This window comes from Capricornis sumatraensis, unplaced genomic scaffold (genome assembly GCF_032405125.1).
Source record: "Capricornis sumatraensis isolate serow.1 unplaced genomic scaffold, serow.2 scaffold1, whole genome shotgun sequence".
Taxonomy (NCBI): Eukaryota; Metazoa; Chordata; class Mammalia; order Artiodactyla; family Bovidae; genus Capricornis; species Capricornis sumatraensis.
The window spans coordinates 10,194,140-10,220,046 of NW_027184612.1; positions in this window are offsets into that span (position 1 = coordinate 10,194,140).

Here is a 25,907-nt window from a genome sequence, read left to right on the forward strand (position 1 = left end):
CGCCTGGAAGGGAGAACTTCCTGGATTTTCTCGAGTTGCGGCAGGTGTTTTCGAGTTACGACGCGGACCTCAGGGACCCGCCCTGGTGGCCTCAGGAGAGGCCAGTCCCCATGCGATGTGCTAGGGGGCCTCTCGAGATTCCTCTCCCGTCGATACCGGGGCCAAAAACCTTGTGTGGAGTCAGGGCCAGAACCGAGGATTCCTCTCAGGGGCTGACATGTATCTTTGGGTACTTCTGGAGTCTCCCCAGGGGAGTCAGGCCTCGTCTCGAGTGGGGGCATGCACGTGCGCTTTCCTTCCAGGCTGTAGCAGCAATGTCACGCTTCCCGTGGCATGGATCAAAGGATCTGTGGTTTTCCCTCGAGGCTTTCCCTCGAGGCTTTCCCACAGGGCTGTCCCACGTGCCACCGTGGTGTGAGTCGATCCTCGGCGTGAAAGATGAGCCAGTGCAGGGCAAAGAGGTTCCTCTGGAATGGACTGAGACATCTGGGGGACTCTTGGAATGGTGCTACGACCATGGAGTTCCTCTCGACTTTCCTGTTGAGAGTGCCTCCTCTTGAGATGCGACAGGAACGCCGGGAATTCTTTCCCGTTGAAAGCAGGGAAAGGATCCATCATCTCGAGCTACGAGGGGGAAACGGGGCTCCTCTGGATGTGGGCGGGACCATCGTGCTTCCTCTCGAGTGGAGACGGGTATGGCGGTGAACTTCTTGAGTTGCAGCAAGGGTGTGAAAGACCCTTTCGAAGTTCCAGAGGTTAGGTGTCATTAGTCTCCAGACGCCTCATCGGAAATAGGCCTCATCTCGCCTGGAAGGGAGAACTTCCTGGATTTTCTCGAGTTGTGGCAGGTGTTCTCGAGTTACGACGGGGACCTCAGGGACCCGCCCTGGTGGCCTCAGGAGTGGCCAGTCCCCATGCGAGGTGCTAGGGGGCCTCTCGGGATTCCTCTCCCGTCGATACCGGGGCCAAAAACCTTGTGTGGAGTCAGGGCCGGAACCGAGGATTCCTCTCAAGGGCTGACATGGATCTTTGGGTACTTGTGGAGTCTCCCCAGGGGAGTCAGGCCTCGTCTCGAGGCGGGGCATGCACGTGCGCTTTCCTTCCAGGCTGTAGCAGCAATGTCACGCTTCCCGTCGCGTGGATCAAAGGATCTGTGGTTTTCCCTCGAGGCTTTCCCTCGAGGCTTTCCCACAGGGCTGTCCCACGTGCCACCGTGGTGTGAGTCGATCCTCGGCGTGAAAGATGAGCCAGTGCAGGGCAAAGAGCTTCCTCTGGAATGGACTGAGACATCTGGGGGACTCTTGGAATGGTGGTACGACCATGGAGTTCCTCTCGCCTTTCCTGTTGAGAGTGCCTCCTCTTGAGATGCGACGGGAACGTCGGGAATTCTTTCCCGTTGAAAGCAGGGAAAGGATCCCTCATCTCGAGCTATGAGGGGAAACGGGGCTCCTCTGGATGTGGGCGGGACCATCGTGCATGCTCTCGAGTATAGACGGGTATGGCGGTGAACTTCTTGAGTTGCAGCAAGGGTGTGAAAGACCCTTTCGAAGTTCCAGAGTTTAGGTGTCATTAGTCTCCAGACGCCTCATCGGAAATAGGCCTCATCTCGCCTGGAAGGGAGAACTTCCTGGATTTTCTCGAGTTGCGGCAGGTGTTCTCGAGTTACGACGGGGACCTCAGGGACCCGCCCTGGTGGCCTCAGGAGAGGCCAGTCCCCATGCGAGTTGCTAGGGGGCCTCTCGGGATTCCTCTCCCGTCGATACCGGGGCCAAAAACCTTGTGTGGAGTCAGGGCCGGAACCGAGGATTCCTCTCAGGGGCTGACATGTATCTTTGGGTACTTCTGGAGTCTCCCCAGGGGAGTCAGGCCTCGTTTCGAGTGGGGGCATGCACGTGCGCTTTCCTTCCAGGCTGTAGCAGCAATGTCACGCTTCCCGTGGCGTGGATCAAAGGATCTGTGGTTTTCCCTTGAGGCTTTCCCTCGAGGCTTTCCCACAGGGCTGTCCCACGTGCCACCGTGGTATGAGTCGATTCTCGGCGTGAAAGATGAGCCAGTGTAGGGCAAAGAGGTTCCTCTGGAATGGACTGAGACATCTGGGGGACTCTTGGAATGGTGGTACGACCAAGAAGTTCCTCTCGCCTTTCCTGTTGAGAGTGCCTCCTCTTGAGATGCGACGGGAACGCCGGGAATTCTTTCCCGTTGAAAGCAGGGAAAGGATCCCTCATCTCGAGCTACGAGGGGGAAACGGGGCTCCTCTGGATGTGGGCGGGACCATCGTGCTTCCTCTCGCGTGGAGACGGGTATGGCAGTGAACTTCTTGAGTTGCAGCAAGGGTGTGAAAGACCCTTTCGAAGTTCCAGAGGTTAGGTGTCATTAGTCTCCAGACGCCTCATCGGAAATAGGCCTCATCTCGCCTGGAAGGGAGAACTTCCTGCATTTTCTCGAGTTGCGGCAGGTGTTCTCGAGTTACGACGGGGACCTCAGGGACCCGCCCTGGTGGCCTCAGGAGAGGCCAGTCCCCATGCGAGTTGCTAGGGGGCCTCTCGGGATTCCTCTCCCGTCGATACCGGGGCCAAAAACCTTGTGTGGAGTCAGGGCCGGAACCGAGGATTCCTCTCAGGGGCTGACATGGATCTTTGGGTACTTGTGGAGTCTCCCCAGGGGAGTCAGTCCTCGTCTCGAGTGGGGGCATGCACGTGCGCTTTCCTTCCAGGCTGTAACGGCAATGTCACGCTTGCCGTCGAGTGGATCAAAGGATCTGTGGTTTTCCCTCGAGGCTTTCCCTCGAGGCTTTCCCACAGGGCTGTCCCACGTGCCACCGTGGTGTGAGTCGATCCTCAGCGTGAAAGATGAGCCAGTGCAGGGCAAAGAGGTTCCTCTGGAATGGACTGAGACATCTGGGGGACTCTTGGAATGGTGGTACGACCATGGAGTTCCTCTCGCCTTTCCTGTTGAGAGTGCCTCCTATTGAGTTGCGACGGGAACGCCGGGAATTCTTTCCCGTTGAAAGCAGGGAAAGGTTCCCTCATCTCGAGCTACGAGGGGGAAACGGGGCTCCTCTGGATGTGGGCGGGACCATCGTGCTTCCTCTCGAGTGGAGACTGGTATGGCGGTGAACTTCTTGAGTTGCAGCAAGGGTGTGAAAGACCCTTTCGAAGTTCCAGAGGTTAGGTGTCATTAGTCTCCAGACGCCTCATCGGAAATAGGCCTCATCTCGCCTGGAAGGGAGAACTTCCTGGATTTTCTCGAGTTGCGGCAGGTGTTCTCGAGTTACGACGGGTACCTCAGGGACCCGCCCTGGTGGCCTCAGGAGAGGCCAGTCCCCATGCGAGTTGCTAGGGGGCCTCTCTGGATTCCTCTCCCGTCGATACCGGGGCCAAAAACCTTGTGTGGAGTCAGGGCCGGATCCGAGGATTCCGCTCAGGGACTGACATGGATCTTTGGGTACTTGTGGAGTCTCCCCAGGGGAGTCAGGCCTCGTCTCGAGTGGGGGAATGCACGTGCGCTTTCGTTCCAGGCTGTAGCAGCAATGTCACGCTTCCCGTCGCGTGGATCAAAGGATCTGTGGTTTTCCCTCGAGGCTTTCCCTCGAGGCTTTCCCACAGGGCTGTCCCACGTGCCACCGTGGTGTGAGTCGATCCTCGGCGTGAAAGATGAGCCAGTGCAGGGCAAAGAGGTTCCTCTGGAATGGACTGAGACATCTGGGGAACTCTTGGAATGGTGATACGACCATGGAGTTCCTCTCGCCTTTCCTGTTGAGAGTGCCTCCTCTTGAGATGCGACGGAAACGCCGGGAATTCTTTCCCGTTGAAAGCAGGGAAAGGATCCCTCATCTCGAGCTACGAGGGGGAAACGGGGCTCCTCTTGATGTGGGCGGGACCATCGTGCTTCCTCTCGAGTGGAGACGGGCATGGCGGTGAACTTCTTGAGTTGCAGCAAGGGTGTGAAAGACCCTTTCGAAGTTCCAGAGGTTAGGTGTCATTAGTCTCCAGACGCCTCATCGGAAATAGGCCTCATCTCGCCTGGAAGGGAGAACTTCCTGGATTTTCTCGAGTTGCGGCAGGTGTTCTCGAGTTACGATGCGGACCTCAGGGACCCGCCCTGGTGGCCTCAGGAGAGGCCAGTCCCCATGCGAGGTGCTAGGGGGCCTCTCGGGATTCCTCTCCCGTCGATACCCGGGCCAAAAACCTTGTGCCGAGTCAGGGCCAGAACCGAGGATTCCTCTCAGGGGCTGACATGGATCTTTGGGTACTTCTGGAGTCTCCCCAGGGGAGTCAGGCCTCGTCTCGAGTGGGGGCATGCACGTGCGCTTTCCTTCCAGGCTGTAGCAGCAATGTCACGCTTCCCGTCTCGTGGATCAAAGGATCTGTGGTTTTCCCTCGAGGCTTTCCCACAGGGCTGTCCCACGTGCCACCGTGGTGTGAGTCGATCCTCGGCGTGAAAGATGAGCCAGTGCAGGGCAAAGAGGTTCCTCTGGAATGGACTGAGACATCTGGGGGACTCTTGGAATGGTGGTACGACCATGGAGTTCCTCTCGCCTTTCCTGTTGAGAGTGCCTCCTCTTGAGATGCGACAGGAACGCCGGGAATTCTTTCCCGTTGAAAGCAGGGAAAGGATCCCTCATCTCGAGCTACGAGGGGGAAACGGGGCTCCTCTGGATGTGGGCGGGACCATCGTGCTTCCTCTCGAGTGGAGACGGGTATGGCGGTGAACTTCTTGAGTTGCAGCAAGGGTGTGAAAGACCCTTTCGAAGTTCCAGAGGTTAGGTGTCATTAGTCTCCAGACGCCTCATCGGAAATAGGCCTCATTTCGCCTGGAAAGGAGAACTTCCTTGATTTTCTCGAGTTGCGGCAGGTGTTCTCGAGTTACGACGGGGACCTCAGGGACCCGCCCTGGTGGCCTCAGGAACGGCCAGTCCACATGCTAGTTGCTAGGGGGCTTCTCTGGATTCCTCTCCCGTCGATACCGGGGCCAAAAACCTTGTGTGGAGTCAGGGCCGGAACCGAGGATTCCTCTCAGGGGCTGACATGTATCTTTGGGTACTTCTGGAGTCTCCCCAGGGGAGTCAGGCCTCGTCTCGAGTGGGGGCATGCACGTGCGCTTTCCTTCCAGGCTGTAGCAGCAATGTCATGCTTCCCATCGCGTGGATCAAAGGATCTGTGGTTTTCCCTCGAGGCTTTCCCTCGAGGCTTTCCCACAGGGCTGTCCCACGTGCCACCGTGGTGTGAGTCGATCCTCGGCGTGAAAGATGAGCCAGTACAGGGCAAAGAGGTTCCTCTGGAATGGACTGAGACATCTGGGGGACTCTTGGAATGGTGAAGGACCATGGAGCTCCTCTCGCCTTTCCTGTTGAGAGTGCCTCCTCTTGAGATGCGACGGAAACGCCGGGAATTCTTTCCCGTTGAAAGCAGGGAAAGGATCCCTCATCTCGAGCTACGAGGGGGAAACGGGGCTCCTCTGGATGTGGGCGGGACCATCGTGCTTCCTCTCGAGTGGAGACGGGTATGGCGGTGAACTTCTTGAGTTGCAGCAAGGGTGTGAAAGACCCTTTCGAAGTTCCAGAGGTTAGGTGTCATTAGTCTCCAGACGCCTCATCGGAAATAGGCCTCATCTCGCCTGGAAGGGAGAACTTCCTGGATTTTCTCGAGTTGCGGCAGGTGTTCTCGAGTTACGACGGGGACCTCAGGGACCCGCCCTGGTGGCCTCAGGAACGGCCAGTCCCCATGCTAGTTGCTAGGGGGCCTCTCGGGATTCCTCTCCCGTCGGTACCGGGGCCAAAAACCTTGTGTGGAGTCAGGGCCGGAACCGAGGATTCCTCTCAGGGGCTGACATGGATCTTTAGGTACTTGTGGAGTCTCCCCAGGGGAGTCAGGCCTCGTCTCGAGTGGGGGCATGCACGTGCGCTTTCCTTCCAGGCTGTAGCAGCAATGTCATGCTTCCCGTCGCGTGGATCAAAGGATCTGTGGTTTTCCCTCGAGGCTTTCCCTCGATGCTTTCCCTCGAGGCTTTCCCACAGGGCTGTCCCACGTGCCACCGTGGTGTGAGTCGATCCTCGGCGTGAAAGATGAGCCAGTACAGGGCAAAGAGGTTCCTCTGGAATGGACTGAGACATCTGGGGGACTCTTGGAATGGTGGTACGACCATGGAGCTCCTCTCGCCTTTCCTGTTGAGAGTGCCTCCTCTTGAGATGCGACGGGAACGCCTGGAATTCGTTCCCGTTGAAAGCAGGGAAAGGAACCCTCATCTCGAGCTACGAGGGGGAAACAGGGCTCCTCTGGATGTGGGCGGGACCATCGTGCTTCCTCTCGAGTGGAGACGGGTATGGCGGTGAACTTCTTGAGTTGCAGCAAGGGTGTGAAAGACCCTTTCGAAGTTCCAGAGGTTAGGTGTCATTAGTCTCCAGACGCCTCATCGGAAATAGGCCTCATCTCGCCTGGAAGGGAGAACTTCCTGGATTTTCTCGAGTTGCGGCAGGTGTTCTCGAGTTACGACGGGGACCTCAGGGACCCGCCCTGGTGGCCTCAGGAGAGGCCAGTCCAATGCGAGTTGCTAGGGGGCTTCTCTGGATTCCTCTCCCGTCGATACCGGGGCTAAAAACCTTGTGTGGAGTCAGGGCCAGATCCGAGGATTCCTCTCAGGGGCTGACATGGATCTTTAGGTACTTGTGGAGTCTCCCCAGGGGAGTCAGGCCTCGTCTCGAGTGGGGGAATGCACGTGCGCTTTCGTTCCAGGCTGTAGCAGCAATGTCACGCTTCCCGTCGCGTGGACCAAAGGATCTGTGGTTTTCCCTCGAGGCTTTCCCTCGAGGCTTTCCCACAGGGCTGTCCCACGTGCCACCGTGGTGTGAGTCGATCCTCGGCGTGAAAGATGAGCCAGTGCAGGGCAAAGAGGTTCCTCTGGAATGGACTGAGACATCTGGGGAACTCTTGGAATGGTGATACGACCATGGAGTTCCTCTCGCCTTTCCTGTTGAGAGTGCCTCCTCTTGAGATGCGACTGGAACGCCGGGAATTCTTTCCCGTTGAAAGCAGGGAAAGGATCCCTCATCTCGAGCTACGAGGGGGAAACGGGGCTCCTCTGGATGTGGGCGGGACCATCGTGCTTCCTCTCGAGTGGAGACGGGCATGGCGGTGAACTTCTTGACTTTCAGCAAGGGTGTGAAAGACCCTTTCGAAGTTCCAGAGGTTAGGTGTCATTAGTCTCCAGACGCCTCATCGGAAATAGGCCTCATCTCGCCTGGAAGGGAGAACTTCCTGGATTTTCTCGAGTTGTGGCAGGTGTTCTCGAGTTACGACGGGGACCTCAGGGACCCGCCCTGGTGGCCTCAGGAGAGGCCAGTCCCCATGCGAGGTGCTAGGGGGCCTCTCGGGATTCCTCTCCCATCGATACCGGGGCCAAAATCCTTGTGTCCAGTCAGGGCCGGAACCGAGGATTCCTCTCAGGGGCTGACATGGATCTTTGGGTACGTCTGGAGTCTCCCCAGGGGAGTCAGGCCTCGTCTCGAGTGGGGGCATGCACGTGCGCTTTCCTTCCAGGATGTAGCAGCAATGTCACGCTTCCCGTCTCGTGGATCAAAGGATCTGTGGTTTTCCCTCGAGGCTTTCCCACAGGGCTGTCCCACGTGCCACCGTGGTGTGAGTCGATTCTCGGCGTGAAAAATGAGCCAGTGCAGGGCAAAGAGGTTCCTCTGGAATGGACTGAGACATCTGGGGGACTCTTGGAATGGTGGTACAACCATGGAGTTCCTCTTGCCTTTCCTGTTGAGAGTGCCTCCTCTTGAGATGCAACGGGAACGCCAGGAATTCTTTCCCGTTGAAAGCAGGGAAAGGATCCCTCATCTCGAGCTACGAGGGGGAAACGGGGCTCCTCTGGATGTGGGCGGGACCATCGTGCTTCCTCTCGAGTGGAGACGGGTATGGCGGTGAAATTCTTGAGTTGCAGCAAGGGTGTGAAAGACCCTTTCGAAGTTCCAGAGGTTAGGTGTCATTAGTCTCCAGACGCCTCATCGGAAATAGGCCTCATTTCGCCTGGAAAGGAGAACTTCCTGGATTTTCTCGAGTTGCGGCAGGTGTTCTCGAGTTACGACGGGGACCTCAGGGACCCGCCCTGGTGGCCTCAGGAACGGCCAGTCCACATGCTAGTTGCTAGGGGGCCTCTCGGGATTCCTCTCCCGTCGATACCGGGGCCAAAAACCTTGTGTGGAGTCAGGGCCGGAACCGAGGATTCCTCTCAGGGGCTGACATGTATCTTTGGGTACTTCTGGAGTCTCCCCAGGGGAGTCAGGCCTCGTCTCGAGTGGGGGCATGCACGTGCGCTTTCCTTCCAGGCTGTAGCAGCAATGTCACGCTTCCCGTCGCGTGGATCAAAGGATCTGTGGTTTTCCCTCGAGGCTTTCCCTCGAGGCTTTCCCACAGGGCTGTCCCACGTGCCACCGTGGTGTGAGTCGATCCTCGGCGTGAAAGATGAGCCAGTACAGGGCAAAGAGGTTCCTCTGGAATGGACTGAGACATCTGGGGGACTCTTGGAATGGTGGTACGACCATGGAGCTACTCTCACCTTTCCTGTTGAGAGTGCCTCCTCTTGAGATGCGACGGAAACGCCGGGAATTCTTTCCCGTTGAAAGCAGGGAAAGGATCCCTCATCTCGAGCTACGAGGGGGAAACGGGGCTACTCTGGATGTGGGCGGGACCATCGTGCTTCCTCTCGAGTGGAGACGGGTATGGAGGTGAACTTCTTAAGTTGCAGCAAGGGTGTGAAAGACCCTTTCGAAGTTCCAGACGTTAGGTGTCATTAGTCTCCAGACGCCTCATCGGAAATAGGCCTCATCTCGCCTGGAAGGGAGAACTTCCTGGATTTTCTCGAGTTGCGGCAGGTGTTCTCGAGTTACGACGGGGACCTCAGGGACCCGCCCTGGTGGCCTCAGGAACGGCCAGTCCCCATGCTAGTTGCTAGGGGGCCTCTCGGGATTCCTCTCCCGTCGATACCGGGGCCAAAAACCTTGTGTGGAGTCAGGGCCGGAACCGAGGATTCCTCTCAGGGGCTGACATGGATCTTTGGGTACTTCTGGAGTCTCCCCAGGAGAGTCAGGCCTCGTCTCGAGTGGGGGCATGCACGTGCGCTTTCCTTCCAGGCTGTAGCAGCAATGTCATGCTTCCCGTCGCGTGGATCAAAGGATCTGTGGTTTTCCCTCGAGGCTTTCCCTCGATGCTTTCCCTCGAGGCTTTCCCACAGGGCTGTCCCATGTGCCACCGAGGTGTGAGTCGATCCTCGGCGTGAAAGATGAGCCAGTACAGGGCAAAGAGGTTCCTCTGGAATGGACTGAGACATCTGGGGGACTCTTGGAATGGTGGTACGACCATGGAGCTCCTCTCGCCTTTCCTGTTGAGAGTGCCTCCTCTTGAGATGCGACGGGAACGCCTGGAATTCGTTCCCGTTGAAAGCAGGGAAAGGAACCCTCATCTCGAGCTACGAGGGGGAAACGGGGCTCCTCTGGATGTGGGCGGGACCATCGTGCTTCCTCTCGAGTGGAGACGGGTATGGCGGTGAACTTCTTGAGTTGCAGCAAGGGTGTGAAAGACCCTTTCGAAGTTCCAGAGGTTAGGTGTCATTAGTCTCCAGACGCCTCATCGGAAATAGGCCTCATCTCGCCTGGAAGGGAGAACTTCCTGGATTTTTTCGAGTTGCGGCAGGTGTTCTCGAGTTACGACGGGTACCTCCGGGACCCGCCCTGGTGGCCTCAGGAGAGGCCAGTCCCCATGCGAGTTGCTAGGGGGCTTCTCTGGATTCCTCTCCCGTCGATACGGGGGCCAAAAACCTTGTGTGGAGTCAGGGCCAGATCCGAGGATTCCTCTCAGGGGCTGACATGGATCTTTGGGTACTTGTGGAGTCTCCCCAGGGGAGTCAGGCCTCGTCTCGAGTGGGGGAATGCACGTGCGCTTTCGTTCCAGGCTGTAGCAGCAATGTCACGCTTCCCGTCGCGTGGATTAAAGGATCTGTGGTTTTCCCTCGAGGCTTTCCCTGGAGGCTTTCCCACAGGGCTGTCCCACGTGCCACCGTGGTGTGAGTCGATCCTCGGCGTGAAAGATGAGCCAGTGCAGGGCAAAGAGGTTCCTCTGGAATGGACTGAGACATCTGGGGAACTCTTGGAATGGTGGTACGACCATGGAGTTCCTCTCGCCTTTCCTGTTGAGAGTGCCTCCTCTTGAGATGCGACGGGAACGCCGGGAATTCTTTCCCGTTGAAAACAGGGAAAGGTTCCCTCATTTCGAGCTACGAGGGGGAAACGGGGCTCCTCTGGATGTGGGCGGGACCATCGTGCTTCCTCTCGAGTGGAGACGGGCATGGCGGTGAACTTCTTGACTTTCAGCAAGGGTGTGAAAGACCCTTTCGAAGTTCCAGAGGTTAGGTGTCATTAGTCTCCAGACGCCTCATCGGAAATAGGCCTCATCTCGCCTGGAAGGGAGAACTTCCTGGATTTTCTCGAGTTGCGGCAGGTGTTCTCGATTTACGACGCGGACCTCAGGGACCCGCCCTGGTGGACTCAGGAGAGGCCAGTCCCCATGCGAGGTGCTAGGGGGCCTCTCGTGATTCCTCTCCCATCGATACCGGGGCCAAAAACCTTGTGCGGAGTCAGGGCCAGAACCGAGGATTCCTCTCAGGGGATGACATGGATCTTTGTGTACTTGTGTAGTCTCCCCAGGGGAGTCAGGCCTCGTCTCGAGTGGGGGCATGCATGTGCGCTTTCCTTCCAGGCTGTAGCAGCAATGTCACGCTTCCCGTCGCGTAGATCAAAGGATCTGTGGTTTTCCCTCGATGCTTTCCCTCGAGGCTTTCCCACAGGGCTGTCCCACGTGCCACCGTGGTGTGAGTCGATCCTCGGCGTGAAAGATGAGCCAGTAGAGGGCAAAGAGGTTCCTTTGGAATGGACTGAGACATCTGGGGGACTCTTGGAATGGTGGTACGACCATGGAGCTCCTCTCGCCTTTCCTGTTGAGAGTGCCTCCTCTTGAGATGCGACGGGAACGCCTGGAATTCGTTCCCGTTGAAAGCAGGGAAAGGAACCCTCATCTCGAGCTACGAGGGGGAAACAGGTCTCCTCTGGATGTGGGCGGGACCATCGTGCTTCCTCTCGAGTGGAGACGGGTATGGCGGTGAACTTCTTGAGTTGCAGCAAGGGTGTGAAAGACCCTTTCGAAGTTCCAGAGGTTAGGTGTCATTAGTCTCCAGACGCCTCATCGGAAAGAGGCCTCATCTCGCCTGGAAGGGAGAACTTCCTGGATTTTCTCGAGTTGCGGCAGGTGTTCTCGAGTTACGACGGGTACCTCAGGGACCCGCCCTGGTGGCCTCAGGAGAGGCCAGTCCCCATGCGAGTTGCTAGGGGGCTTCTCTGGATTCCTCTCCCGTCGATACCGGGGCCAAAAACCTTGTGTGGAGTCAGGGCCAGATCCGAGGATTCCTCTCAGGGGCTGACATGGATCTTTAGGTACTTGTGGAGTCTCCCCAGGGGAGTCAGGCCTCGTCTCGAGTGGGGGAATGCACGTGCGCTTTCGTTCCAGGCTGTAGCAGCAATGTCACGCTTCCCGTCGCGTGGACCAAAGGATCTGTGGTTTTCCCTCGAGGCTTTCCCTCGAGGCTTTCCCACAGGGCTGTCCCACGTGCCACCGTGGTGTGAGTCGATCCTCGGCGTGAAAGATGAGCCAGTGCAGGGCAAAGAGGTTCCTCTGGAATGGACTGAGACATCTGGGGAACTCTTGGAATGGTGGTACGACCATGGAGTTCCTCTCGCCTTTCCTGTTGAGAGTGCCTCCTCTTGAGATGCGCCTGGAACGCCGGGAATTCTTTCCCGTTGAAAGCAGGGAAAGGATCCCTCATCTCGAGCTACGAGGGGGAAACGGGGCTCCTCTGGATGTGGGCGGGACCATCGTGCTTCCTCTCGAGTGGAGACGGGCATGGCGGTGAACTTCTTGACTTTCAGCAAGGGTGTGAAAGACCCTTTCGAAGTTCCAGAGGTTAGGTGTCATTAGTCTCCAGACGCCTCATCGGAAATAGGCCTCATCTCGCCTGGAAGGGAGAACTTCCTGGATTTTCTCGAGTCGCGGCAGGTGTTCTCGATTTACGACGCGGACCTCAGGGACCCGCCCTGGTGGACTCAGGAGAGGCCAGTCCCCATGCGAGGTGCAAGGGGGCCTCTCGGGATTCCTCTCCCGTCGATACCGGGGCCAAAAACCTTGTGCGGAGTCAGGGCCAGAACCGAGGATTCCTCTCAGGGTCTGACATGGATCTTTGTGTACTTGTGGAGTCTCCCCAGGGGAGTCAGGCCTCGTCTCGAGTGGGGGCATGCATGTGCGCTTTCCTTCCAGGCTGTAGCAGCAATGTCACGCTTCCCGTCGCGTAGATCAAAGGATCTGTGGTTTTCCCTCGAGGCTTTCCCTCGAGGCTTTCCCACAGGGCTGTCCCACGTGCAACCATGGTGTGAGTCGATCCTCGGCGTGAAAGATGAGCCAGTGCAGGGCAAAGAGTTTCCTCTGGAATGGACTGAGACATCTGGGGGACTCTTGGAATGGTGGTACGACCATGGATTTCCTCTCGCCTTTCCTGTTGAGAGTGCCTCCTCTTGAGATGCGACGGGAACGCCAGGAATTCTTTCCCGTTGAAAGCAGCGAAAGGATCCCTCATCACGAGCTCCGAGGGGGAAACGGGGCTCCTCTGGATGTGGGCGGGACCATCGTGCTTCCTCTCGAGTGGAGACGGGTATGGCAGTGAACTTCTTGAGTTGCAGCAAGGGTGTGAAAGACCCTTTCGAAGTTCCAGAGGTTAGGTGTCATTAGTCTCCAGACACCTCATCGGAAATAGGCCTCATCTCGCCTGGAAGGGAGAACTTCCTGGATTTTCTCGAGTTGTGGCAGGTGTTCTCGAGTTACGACGGGGACCTCAGGGACCCGCCCTGGTGGCCTCAGGAGAGGCCAGTCCCCATGCGAGGTGCTAGGGGGCCTCTCGGGATTCCTCTCCCATCGATACCGGGGCCAAAATCCTTGTGTCCAGTCAGGGCCGGAACCGAGGATTCCTCTCAGGGGCTGACATGGATCTTTGGGTACGTCTGGAGTCTCCCCAGGGGAGTCAGGCCTCGTCTCGAGTGGGGGCATGCACGTGCGCTTTCCTTCCAGGATGTAGCAGCAATGTCACGCTTCCCGTCTCGTGGATCAAAGGATCTGTGGTTTTCCCTCGAGGCTTTCCCACAGGGCTGTCCCACGTGCCACCGTGGTGTGAGTCGATTCTCGGCGTGAAAAATGAGCCAGTGCAGGGCAAAGAGGTTCCTCTGGAATGGACTGAGACATCTGGGGGACTCTTGGAATGGTGGTACAACCATGGAGTTCCTCTTGCCTTTCCTGTTGAGAGTGCCTCCTCTTGAGATGCAACGGGAACGCCAGGAATTCTTTCCCGTTGAAAGCAGGGAAAGGATCCCTCATCTCGAGCTACGAGGGGGAAACGGGGCTCCTCTGGATGTGGGCGGGACCATCGTGCTTCCTCTCGAGTGGAGACGGGTATGGCGGTGAAATTCTTGAGTTGCAGCAAGGGTGTGAAAGACCCTTTCGAAGTTCCAGAGGTTAGGTGTCATTAGTCTCCAGACGCCTCATCGGAAATAGGCCTCATCTCGCCTGGAAGGGAGAACTTCCTGGATTTTCTCGAGTTGCGGCAGGTGTTCTCGAGTTACGACGGGTACCTCCGGGACCCGCCCTGGTGGCCTCAGGAGAGGCCAGTCCCCATGCGAGTTGCTAGGGGGCTTCTCTGGATTCCTCTCCCGTCGATACCGGGGCCAAAAACCTTGTGTGGAGTCAGGGCCAGATCCGAGGATTCCTCTCAGGGGCTGACATGGATCTTTGGGTACTTGTGGAGTCTCCCCAGGGGAGTCAGGCCTCGTCTCGAGTGGGGGCATGCACGTGCGCTTTCCTTCCAGGATGTAGCAGCAATGTCACGCTTCCCGTCTCGTGGATCAAAGGATCTGTGGTTTTCCCTCGAGGCTTTCCCACAGGGCTGTCCCACGTGCCACCGTGGTGTGAGTCGATTCTCGGCGTGAAAAATGAGCCAGTGCAGGGCAAAGAGGTTCCTCTGGAATGGACTGAGACATCTGGGGGACTCTTGGAATGGTGGTACAACCATGGAGTTCCTCTTGCCTTTCCTGTTGAGAGTGCCTCCTCTTGAGATGCAACGGGAACGCCAGGAATTCTTTCCCGTTGAAAGCAGGGAAAGGATCCCTCATCTCGAGCTACGAGGGGGAAACGGGGCTCCTCTGGATGTGGGCGGGACCATCGTGCTTCCTCTCGAGTGGAGACGGGTATGGCGGTGAAATTCTTGAGTTGCAGCAAGGGTGTGAAAGACCCTTTCGAAGTTCCAGAGGTTAGGTGTCATTAGTCTCCAGACGCCTCATCGGAAATAGGCCTCATTTCGCCTGGAAAGGAGAACTTCCTGGATTTTCTCGAGTTGCGGCAGGTGTTCTCGAGTTACGACGGGGACCTCAGGGACCCGCCCTGGTGGCCTCAGGAACGGCCAGTCCACATGCTAGTTGCTAGGGGGCCTCTCGGGATTCCTCTCCCGTCGATACCGGGGCCAAAAACCTTGTGTGGAGTCAGGGCCGGAACCGAGGATTCCTCTCAGGGGCTGACATGTATCTTTGGGTACTTCTGGAGTCTCCCCAGGGGAGTCAGGCCTCGTCTCGAGTGGGGGCATGCACGTGCGCTTTCCTTCCAGGCTGTAGCAGCAATGTCACGCTTCCCGTCGCGTGGATCAAAGGATCTGTGGTTTTCCCTCGAGGCTTTCCCTCGAGGCTTTCCCACAGGGCTGTCCCACGTGCCACCGTGGTGTGAGTCGATCCTCGGCGTGAAAGATGAGCCAGTACAGGGCAAAGAGGTTCCTCTGGAATGGACTGAGACATCTGGGGGACTCTTGGAATGGTGGTACGACCATGGAGCTACTCTCACCTTTCCTGTTGAGAGTGCCTCCTCTTGAGATGCGACGGAAACGCCGGGAATTCTTTCCCGTTGAAAGAAGGGAAAGGATCCCTCATCTCGAGCTACGAGGGGGAAACGGGGCTCCTCTGGATGTGGGAGGGACCATCGTGCTTCCTCTCGAGTGGAGACGGGTATGGAGGTGAACTTCTTGTGTTGCAGCAAGGGTGTGAAAGACCCTTTCGAAGTTCCAGAGGTTAGGTGTCATTAGTCTCCAGACGCCTCATCGGAAATAGGCCTCATCTCGCCTGGAAGGGAGAACTTCCTGGATTTTCTCGAGTTGCGGCAGGTGTTCTCGAGTTACGACGGGGACCTCAGGGACCCGCCCTGGTGGCCTCAGGAGAGGCCAGTCCCCATGCGAGTTGCTAGGGGGCCTCTCGGGATTCCTCTCCCGTCGATACCGGGGCCAAAAACCTTGTGTGGAGTCAGGGCCGGAACCGAGGATTCCTCTCAGGGGCTGACATGGATCTTTGGGTACTTCTGGAGTCTCCCCAGGAGAGTCAGGCCTCGTCTCGAGTGGGGGCATGCACGTGCGCTTTCCTTCCAGGCTGTAGCAGCAATGTCATGCTTCCCGTCGCGTGGATCAAAGGATCTGTGGTTTTCCCTCGAGGCTTTCCCTCGATGCTTTCCCTCGAGGCTTTCCCACAGGGCTGTCCCACGTGCCACCGAGGTGTGAGTCGATCCTCGGCGTGAAAGATGAGCCAGTACAGGGCAAAGAGGTTCCTCTGGAATGGACTGAGACATCTGGGGGACTCTTGGAATGGTGGTACGACCATGGAGTTCCTCTCGCCTTTCCTGTTGAGAGTGCCTCCGCTTGAGATGCGACGGGAACGCCGGGAATTCTTTCCCATTGAAAGCAGGGAAAGGATTCCTCATCTCGAGCTACGAGGGGGAAACGGGGATCCTCTGGATGTGGGCGGGACGATCGTGCTTCCTCTCGAGTGGAGACGGGTATGGCGGTGAACTTCTTGAGTTGCAGCAAGGGTGTGAAAGACCCTTTCGAAGTTCCAGAGGTTAGGTGTCATTAGTCTCCAGACGCCTCATCGGAAATAGGCCTCATCTCGCCTGGAAGGGAGAACTTCCTGGATTTTCTCGAGTTGCGGCAGGTGTTCTCGAGTTACGACGGGTACCTCCGGGACCCGCCCTGGTGGCCTCAGGAGAGGCCAGTCCCCATGCGAGTTGCTAGGGGGCTTCTCTGGATTCCTCTCCCGTCGATACCGGGGCCAAAAACCTTGTGTGGAGTCAGGGCCAGATCCGAGGATTCCTCTCAGGGGCTGACATGGATCTTTGGGTACTTGTGGAGTCTCCCCAGGGGAGTCAGGCCTCGTCTCGAGTGGGGGAATGCACGTGCGCTTTCGTTCCAGGCTGTAGCAGCAATGTCACGCTTCCCGTCGCGTGGATTAAAGGATCTGTGGTTTTCCCTCGAGGCTTTCCCTCGAGGCTTTCCCACAGGGCTGTCCCACGTGCCACCGTGGTGTGAGTCGATCCTCGGCGTGAAAGATGAGCCAGTGCAGGGCAAAGAGGTTCCTCTGGAATGGACTGAGACATCTGGGGAACTCTTGGAATGGTGGTACGACCATGGAGTTCCTCTCGCCTTTCCTGTTGAGAGTGCCTCCTCTTGAGATGCGACGGGAACGCCGGGAATTCTTTCCCGTTGAAAGCAGGGAAAGGATCCCTCATTTCGAGCTACGAGGGGGAAACGGGGCTCCTCTTGATGTGGGCGGGACCATCGTGCTTCCTCTCGAGTGGAGACGGGCATGGCGGTGAATTTCTTGAGTTGCAGCAAGGGTGTGAAAGACCCTTTCGAAGTTCCAGAGGTTAGGTGTCATTAGTCTCCAGACGCCTCAACGGAAATAGGCCTCATCTCGCCTGGAAGGGAGAACTTCCTGGATTTTCTCGAGTTGCGGCAGGTGTTCTCGATTTACGACGCGGACCTCAGGGACCCGCCCTGGTGGACTCAGGAGAGGCCAGTCCCCATGCGAGGTGCTAGGGGGCCTCTCGTGATTCCTCTCCCATCGATACCGGGGCCAAAAACCTTGTGCGGAGTCAGGGCCAGAACCGAGGATTCCTCTCAGGGGATGACATGGATCTTTGTGTACTTGTGGAGTCTCCCCAGGGGAGTCAGGCCTCGTCTCGAGTGGGGGCATGCACGTGCGCTTTCCTTCCAGGCTGTAGCAGCAATGTCACGCTTCCCGTCGCGTAGATCAAAGGATCTGTGGTTTTCCCTCGAGGCTTTCCCTCAAGGCTTTCCCACAGGGCTGTCCCACGTGCCACCGTGGTGTGAGTCGATTCTCGGCGTGAAAGATGAGCCAGTGCAGGACAAAGAGGTTCCTCTGGAATGGACTGAGACATCTGGGGGACTCTTGGAATGCTGGTACGATCATGGAGTTCCTCTTCCTTTCCTGTTGAGAGTGCCTCCTCTTGAGATGCAACGGGAACGCCAGGAATTCTTTCCCGTTGAAAGCAGGGAAAGGATCCCTCATCTCGAGCTACGAGGGGGAAACGGGGCTCCTCTGGATGTGGGCGGGACCATCGTGTTAACTCTCGAGTGGAGACGGGTATGGCGGTGAACTACTTGAGTTGCAGCAAGGGTGTGAAAGACCCTTTCGAAGTTCCAGAGGTTAGGTGTCATTAGTCTCCAGACGCCTCATCAGAAATAGGCCTCATCTCGCCTGGAAGGGAGAACTTCCTGGATTTTCTCGAGTTGCGGCAGGTGTTCTCGAGTTACGACGGGGACCTCAGGGACACGCCCTGGTGTCCTCAGGAAAGGCCAGTCCCCATGCGAGTTGCTAGGGGGCCTCTCGGGATTCCTCTCCCTTCGATACCGGGGCCAAAAACCTTGTGTGGAGTCAGGGCCGGAACCGAGGATTCCTCTCAGGGGCTGACATGGATCTTTGGGTACTTCTGGAGTCTCCCCAGGGGAGTCAGGCCTCGTCTCGAGTGGGGGCATGCACGTGCGCTTTCCTTCCAGGCTGTAGCAGCAATGTCACGCTTCCCGTCGCATGGATCAAGGGATCTGTGGTTTTCCCTCGAGGCTTTCCCTCGAGGCTTTCCCATAGGGCTGTCCCACGTGCCACCGTGGTGTGAGTCGATCCTCGGCGTGAAAGATGAGCCAGTGCAGGGCAAAGAGGTTCCTCTGGAATGGACTGAGACATCTGGGGGACTCTTGGAATGGTGGTACGACCATGGAGTTCCTCTCGCCTTTCCTGTTGAGAGTGCCTCCTCTTGAGATGTGACGGGAACGCCGGGAATTCTTTCCCGTTGAAAGCAGGGAAAGGATCCCTCATCTCGAGCTACGAGGGGGAAACGGGGCTCCTCTGGATGTGGGCGGGACCATCATGCTTCCTCTCGAGTCGACACGGGTATGGCGGTGAACTTCTTGTGTTGCAGCAAGGGTGTGAAAGACCCTTTCGAAGTTCCAGAGGTTAGGTGTCATTAGTGTCCAGACGCCTCATCGGAAATAGGCCTCATCTCGCCTGGAAGGGAGAACTTCCTGGATTTTCTCGAGTTGCGGCAGGTGTTCTCCAGTTACGACGAGGACCTCAGGGACCGGCCTGGTGGCCTCAGGAAAGGCCAGTCCCCATGCGAGGTGCTAGGGGGCCTCTCGGGATTCCTCTCCGGTCGATACCGGGGCCAATTACTTTGTGTGGAGTCAGGGCCGGAACCGAGGATTCCTCTCAGGGGATGACATGGATCTTTGGGTACTTCTGGAGTCTCCCCAGGGGAGTCATGCCTCGTCTCGAGTGGGGGCATGCACGTGCGCTTTCCTTCCAGGCTGTAGCAGCAATGTAACGCTTCCCGTCGTGTGGATCAAAGGATCTGTGGTTTTCCCTCTAGGCTTTCCCACAGGGCTGTCCCACGTGCCACCGTGGTGTGAGTCGATCCTCGACGTGAAAGATGAGCCTGTGCAGGGCAAAGAGGTTGCTCTGGAATGGACTGAGACATCTGGGGGACTCTTGGAATGGTGGTACGACCATGGAGTTCCTCTCGCCTTTCCTGTTGAGAGTGCCTCCTCTTGAGATGCGACGGGAACACCGGGAATTCTTTCCCATTGAAAGCAGGGAAAGGATCCCTCATCTCGAGCTACGAGGGAGAAACGGGGCTCCTCTGGTTGTGGGTGGGACGATCGTGCTTCCTCTCGAGTGGAGACGGGTATGGCGGTGAACTTCTTGAGTTGCAGCAAGGGTGTGAAAGACCCTTTCGAAGTTCCAGAAGTTAGGTGTCATTAGTCTCCAGACGCCTCATCGGAAATAGGCCTCATCTCGCCTGGAAGGGAGAAGTTCCTGGATTTTCTCGAGTTGCAGCAGGTGTTCTCGAGTTACGACGGGGACCTCAGGGACCCGCCATGGTGGCCTCAGGAAAGGCCAGTCCTCATGCGAGTTGCTAGGTTGCCTCTCGGTATTCCTCTCCCGTCGATACCTGGACCAAAAACCTTGTGTGGAGTGAGGGCCGGAACCGAGGATTACTCTCAGGGGCTGACATGGATCTTTGGGTCTTTCTGGAGTCTCCCGAGGGGAGTCAGGCCTCGTCTCGAGTGGTGGCATGCACGTGCGCTTTCCTTCCAGGCTGAAGCAGCAAAGACACTCTTCCCGTCGCGTAGATCATAGGATCTGTGGATTTCCCTCCAGGCTTTCCCTTGAGGCTTTCCCACAGGGCTCTCCCACGTGCCAACGTGGTGTGATTCGATCCTCGGCATGAAAGATGAGCCAGTGCAAGGCAAAGAGGTTGCTCTGGAATGGACTGAGACATCTGGGGGACTCTAGGAATGGTGGTACGACCATGGAGTTCCTCTCGCCTTTCCTGTTGAGAGTGCCTCCTCTTGAGATGCGATGGGAACACCGGGAATTCTTTCCCGTTGAAAGCAGGGAAAGGATCCCTCATCTCGAGCTACGAGGGGGAAACGGGGCTCCTCTGGATGTGGGCGGGTCCATCATGCTTCCTCTCGAGTCGACACGGGTATGGCGGTGAACATCTTGAGTTGCAGCAAGGGTGTGAAAGACCCTTTCGAAGTTCCAGAGGTTAGGTGTCATTAGTGTCCAGACGCCTCATCGGAAATAGGCCTCATCTCGCCTGGAAGGGAGAACTTCCTGGATTTTCTCGAGTTGTGGCAGGTGTTCTCCAGTTACGACGGGGACCTCAGGGAACGCCCTGGTGGCCTCAGGAGAGGCCAGTCCCCATGCGAGGTGCTACGGGGCCTCTCGGCATTCCTCTCCCGTCGATACCGGGTCCAAAATCCTTGTTTGGAGTCAGGGCCGGAACCGAGGATTCCTCTCAGGGGCTGACATGGATATTTGGGTACTTATGGAGTCTCCCCAGGGGAGTCAGGCCTCGTATCGAGTGGGGGCATGCACGTGCGCTTTCCTTTAAGGCTGTAGCAGCAATGTCCTGCTTCCCGTGGCGTGGATCAAAGGATCTGTGGTTTTCCCTCGAGGCTTTCCCCCGAGGCTTTCCCACAGGGCTGTCCCACCTGACACCGTGGTGTGAGTCGATCCTCGGCGTGATAGATGAGCCAGTGCAGGGCAAACAGGTTCCTCTGGAATGGACTGAGACATCTGGGGGACTCTTGAAATGGTGGTACGACCATGGAGTTCCTCTCGCCTTTCCTGTTGAGAGTGCCTCCTCTTGAGATGCGACAGGAACACCGGGAATTCTTTCCCATTTAAAGCAGGGATAGGATCCCTCATCTCGAGCTACGAGGGGGAAACTGCGCTCCTCTGGTTGTGGGTGGGACGATCGTGCTTCCTCTCGAGTGGAGACGGGTATGGCGGTGAACTACTTGAGTTGCAGCAAGGGTGTGAAAGACCCTTTCGAGGTTCCAGAGGTTAGGTGTCATTAGTCTCCAGACGCCTCATCGGAAATAGGCCTCATCTCGCCTGGAAGGGAGAACTTCCTGGATTTTCTCGAGTTGCAGCAGGTGTTCTCGAGTTACGACGGGGACCTCAGGGACCCGCCCTGGTGGCCTCAGGAAAGGCCAGTCCCCATTCGAGTTGCTAGGGTGCCTCTCGGTATTTCTCTCCCGTCGATACCAGGACCAAAATCCTTGTGTGGAGTCAGGGCCGGAACCGAGGATTCCTCTCAGGGGCTGACATGGATCTTTGGGTCTTTCTGGAGTCTCCCGAGGGGAGTCAGGCCTCGTCTCGAGTGGGGGCATGCACGTGCGCTTTCCATCCAGGCTGTAGCAGCAATGTCACGCTTCCCGTCGTGTGGATCAAAGGATCTGTGGTTTTCCCTCTAGGCTTTCCCACAGGGCTGTCCCACGTGCCACCGTGGTGTGAGTCGATCCTCGGCGTGAAAGATGAGCCTGTGCAGGGCAAAGATGTTGCTCTGGAATGGACTGAGATATCTGGGGGACTCTTGGAATGGTGGTACGACCATGGAGTTCCTCTCGCCTTTCCTGTTGAGAGTGCCTCCTCTTGAGATGCGACGGGAACACCGGGAATTATTTCCCATTGAAAGCAGGGAAAGGATCCCTCATCTCGAGCTACGAGGGGGAAACGGGGCTCCTCTGGTTGTGGGTGGGACCATCGTGCTTCCTCTCGAGTGGAGACGGGTATGGCGGTGAACTTCTTGAGTTGCAGCAAGGGTGTGAAAGACCCTTTCGAAGTTCCAGAAGTTAGGTGTCATTAGTCTCAAGACGTCTCATCGGAAATAGGCCTCATCTCGCCTGGAAGGGAGAACTTCCGGGATTTTCTCGAGTTGCAGCAGGTGTTCTCGAGTAAAGACGGGGACCTCAGCGACCCGACCTGGTGGACTCAGGAGAGGCCAGTCCCCATGCGATTTGCTAGGGGGCCTCTCGGGACTCCTCTCCCGTCGATACCGGGGCCAAAATCCTTCTGTGGAGTCAGGGCCGGAACCGAGGATTCCTCTCAGGGGCTGACATGGGTCTTTGGGTACTTCTGGAGTCTCCCAACGGGGGTCAGGCCTCGTCTCGAGTGGGGGCATGCACGTGCGCCTTCCTTCCAGGCTGTAGCAGCAATGTCACGCTTCCCGTCGCGTGGATCAAAGGATCTGTGGTTTTCCCTCGAGGCTTTCCCTGGAGGCTTTCCCACAGGGCTGTCTCACGTGCCACCGTTGTGTGAGTCGATCCTCGGCGTGAAAGATGAGCCAGTGCAGGGCAAAAAGGTTCCTCTGGAATGGACTGAGACATCTGGGTGACTCTTGGAATGGTGGTACGACCATGGAGTTCCTCTCGCCTTTACTGTTGAGAGTGCCTCCTCTTGAGATGCGACGGGAACGCCGGGAAATCTTTCCCGTTGAAAGCAGGGAAAGGATCCCTCATCTCGAGCTACGAGGGGGAATCGGGGCTCCTCTGGATGTGGGCGGGAACATCGTGCTTCCTTTCGAGTGGAGACGGGTATGGCGGTGAAATTCTTGAGTTGCAGCAAGGGTGTGAAAGACCCTTTCGAAGTTCCAGAGGTTAGGTGTCATTAGTCTCCAGACGCCTCATTGGAAATAGGCCTCATTTCGCCTGGAAAGGAGAACTTCCTGGATTTTCTCGAGTTGCGGCAGGTGTTCTCGATTTACGACGGGGACCTCAGGGACCCGCCCTGGTGGCCTCAGGAACGGCCAGTCCCCATGCGAGTTGCTAGGGGGCCTCTCGGGATTCCTCTCCCGTCGATACCGGGGCCAAAAACCTTGTGTGGAGTCAGGGCCGGAACCGAGGATTCCTCTCAGGGGATGACATGGATCTTTGGGTACTTCTGGAGTCTCCCCAGGGGAGTCAGGCCTCGTCTCGAGTGGGGGCATGCACGTGCGCTTTCCTTCCAGGCTGTAGCAGCAATGTCATGCTTCCCGTCGCGTGGATCAAAGGATCTGTGGTTTTCCCTCGAGGCTTTCCCTCGAGGCTTTCCCACAGGGCTGTCCCACGTGCCACCGTGGTGTGAGTCGATCCTCGGCGTGAAAGATGAGCCAGTGCAGGGCAAAGAGGTTCCTCTGGAATGGACTGAGACATCTGGGGGACTCTTGGAATGGTGGTACGACCATGGAGTTCCTCTCGCCTTTCCTGTTGAGAGTGCCTCCTCTTGAAATGCGACAGGAACGCCGGGAATTCTTTCCCGTTGAAAGCAGGGAAAGGATCCCTCATCTCGAGCTCCGAGGGGGAAACGGGGCTCCTCTGGATGTGGGCGGGTCCATCGTGCTTCCTCTCGAGTGGAGACGGGTATGGCGGTGAACTTCTTGAGTTACATCAAGGGTGTGAAAGACCCTTTCGAAGTTCCAGAGGTTAGGTGTCATTAGTCTCCAGACGCCTCATGGGAAATAGGCCTCATCTCGCCTGGAAGGGAGAACTTCCTGGATTTTCTCGAGTTGCGGCAGGTGTTCTCGAGTTACGACGGGGACCTCAGGGACCCGCCCTGGTGGCCTCAGGAGAATCCAGTCCCCATGCGAGTTGCTAGGGGGCCTCTCGGGATTCCTCTCCCGTCGATACCGGGGCCAAAAACCTTGTGTGGAGTCAGGGCCGGAACCGAGGATTCCTCTCAGGGGCTGACATGGATCTTTGGGTACTTGTGGAGTCTCCCCAGGGGAGTCAGGCCTCGTCTCGAGTGGGGGCATGCACGTGCGCTTTCCTTCCAGGCTGTAGCAGCAATGTCACGCTTCCCGTCACGTGGATCAAAGGATCTGTGGTTTTCCCTCGAGGCTTTCCCTCGAGGCTTTCCCACAGGGCTGTCCCACGTGCCACCGTGGTGTGAGTCGATCCTCGGCGTGAAAGATGAGCCAGTGCAGGGCAAAGAGGCTCCTCTGGAATGGACTGAGACATCTGGGGGACTCTTGGAATGGTGGTACGACCATGGAGTTCCTCTCGCCTTTCCTGTTGAGAGTGCCTCCTCTTGAGATGCGACGGGAACGCCGGGAATTCTTTCCCGTTGAAAGCAGGGAATGGATCCCTCATCTCGAGCTCCGAGGGGGAAACGGGTCTCCTCTGGATGTGGGCGGGACCATCGTGCTTCCTCTCGAGTGGAGACGGGTATGGCGGTGAACTTCTTGAGTTGCAGCAAGGGTGTGAAAGACCCTTTCGAAGTTCCAGAGTTTAGGTGTCATTAGTCTCCAGACGCCTCATCGGAAATAGGCCTCATCTCGCCTGGAAGGGAGAACTTCCTGGATTTTCTCGAGTTGCGGCAGGTGTTCTCGAGTTACGACGGGGACCTCAGGGACCCGCCCTGGTGGCCTCAGGAGAGGCCAGTCCCCATGCGAGTTGCTAGGGGGCCTCTCGGGATTCCTCTCCCGTCGATACCGGGGCCAAAAACCTTGTGTGGAGTCAGGGCCGGAACCAAGGATTCCTCTCAGTGGCTGACATGGATCTTTGGGTACTTGTGGAGTCTCCCCAGGGGAGTCAGGCCTCGTCTCGAGTGGGGGCATGCACGTGCGCTTTCCTTCCAGGCTGTAGCAGCAATGTCACGCTTCCCGTCGCGTGGATCAAAGGATCTGTGGTTTTCCCTCGAGGCTTTCCCTCGAGGCTTTCCCACAGGGCTGTCCCACGTGCCACCGTGGTGTGAGTCGATCATCGGCGTGAAAGATGAGCCAGTGCAGGGCAAAGAGGCTCCTCTGGAATGGACTGAGACATCTGGGGGACTCTTGGAATGGTGGTACGACCATGGAGTTCCTCTCGCCTTTCCTGTTGAGAGTGCCTCCTCTTGAGATGCGACGGGAACGCCGGGAATTCTTTCCCGTTGAAAGCAGGGAATGGATCCCTCATCTCGAGCTCCGAGGGGGAAACGGGTCTCCTCTGGATGTGGGCGGGACCATCGTGCTTCCTCTCGAGTGGAGACGGGTATGGCGGTGAACTTCTTGAGTTGCAGCAAGGGTGTGAAAGACCCTTTCGAAGTTCCAGCGTTTAGGTGTCATTAGTCTCCAGACGCCTCATCGGAAATAGGCCTCATCTCGCCTGGAAGGGAGAACTTCCTGGATTTTCTCGAGTTGCGGCAGGTGTTCTCGAGTTACGACGGGGACCTCAGGGACCCGCCCTGGTGGCCTCAGGAGAGGCCAGTCCCCATGCGAGTTGCTAGGGGGCCTCTCGGGATTCCTCTCCCGTCGATACCAGGGCCAAAAACCTTGTGTGGAGTCAGGGCCGGAACCGAGGATTCCTCTCAGGGGCTGACATGTATCTTTGGGTACTTGTGGAGTCTCCCCAGGGGAGTCAGGAATCGTCTCGAGTGGGGGCATGCACGTGCGCTTTCCTTCCAGGCTGTAGCAGCAATGTCACGCTTCCCGTCGTGTGGATCAAAGGATCTGTGGTTTTCCCTCGAGGCTTTCCCTCGAGGCTTTCCCACAGGGCTGTCCCACGTGCCACCGTGGTGTGAGTCGATCCTCGGCGTGAAAGATGAGCCAGTGCAGGGCAAAGAGGCTCCTCTGGAATGGACTGAGACATCTGGGGGACTCTTGGAATGGTGGTACGACCATGGAGTTCCTCTCGCCTTTCCTGTTGAGAGTGCCTCCTCTTGAGATGCGACGGGAACGCCGGGAATTCTTTCCCGTTGAAAGCAGGGAATGGATCCCTCATCTCGAGCTCCGAGGGGGAAACGGGTCTCCTCTGGATGTGGGCGGGACCATCGTGCTTCCTCTCGAGTGGAGACGGGTATGGCGGTGAACTTCTTGAGTTGCAGCAAGGGTGTGAAAGACCCTTTCGAAGTTCCAGAGTTTAGGTGTCATTAGTCTCCAGACGCCTCATCGGAAATAGGCCTCATCTCGCCTGGAAGGGAGAACTTCCTGGATTTTCTCGAGTTGCGGCAGGTGTTCTCGAGTTACGACGGGGACCTCAGGGACCCGCCCTGGTGGCCTCAGGAGAGGCCAGTCCCCATGCGAGTTGCTAGGGGGCCTCTCGGGATTCCTCTCCCGTCGATACCAGGGCCAAAAACCTTGTGTGGAGTCAGGGCCGGAACCGAGGATTCCTCTCAGGGGCTGACATGGATC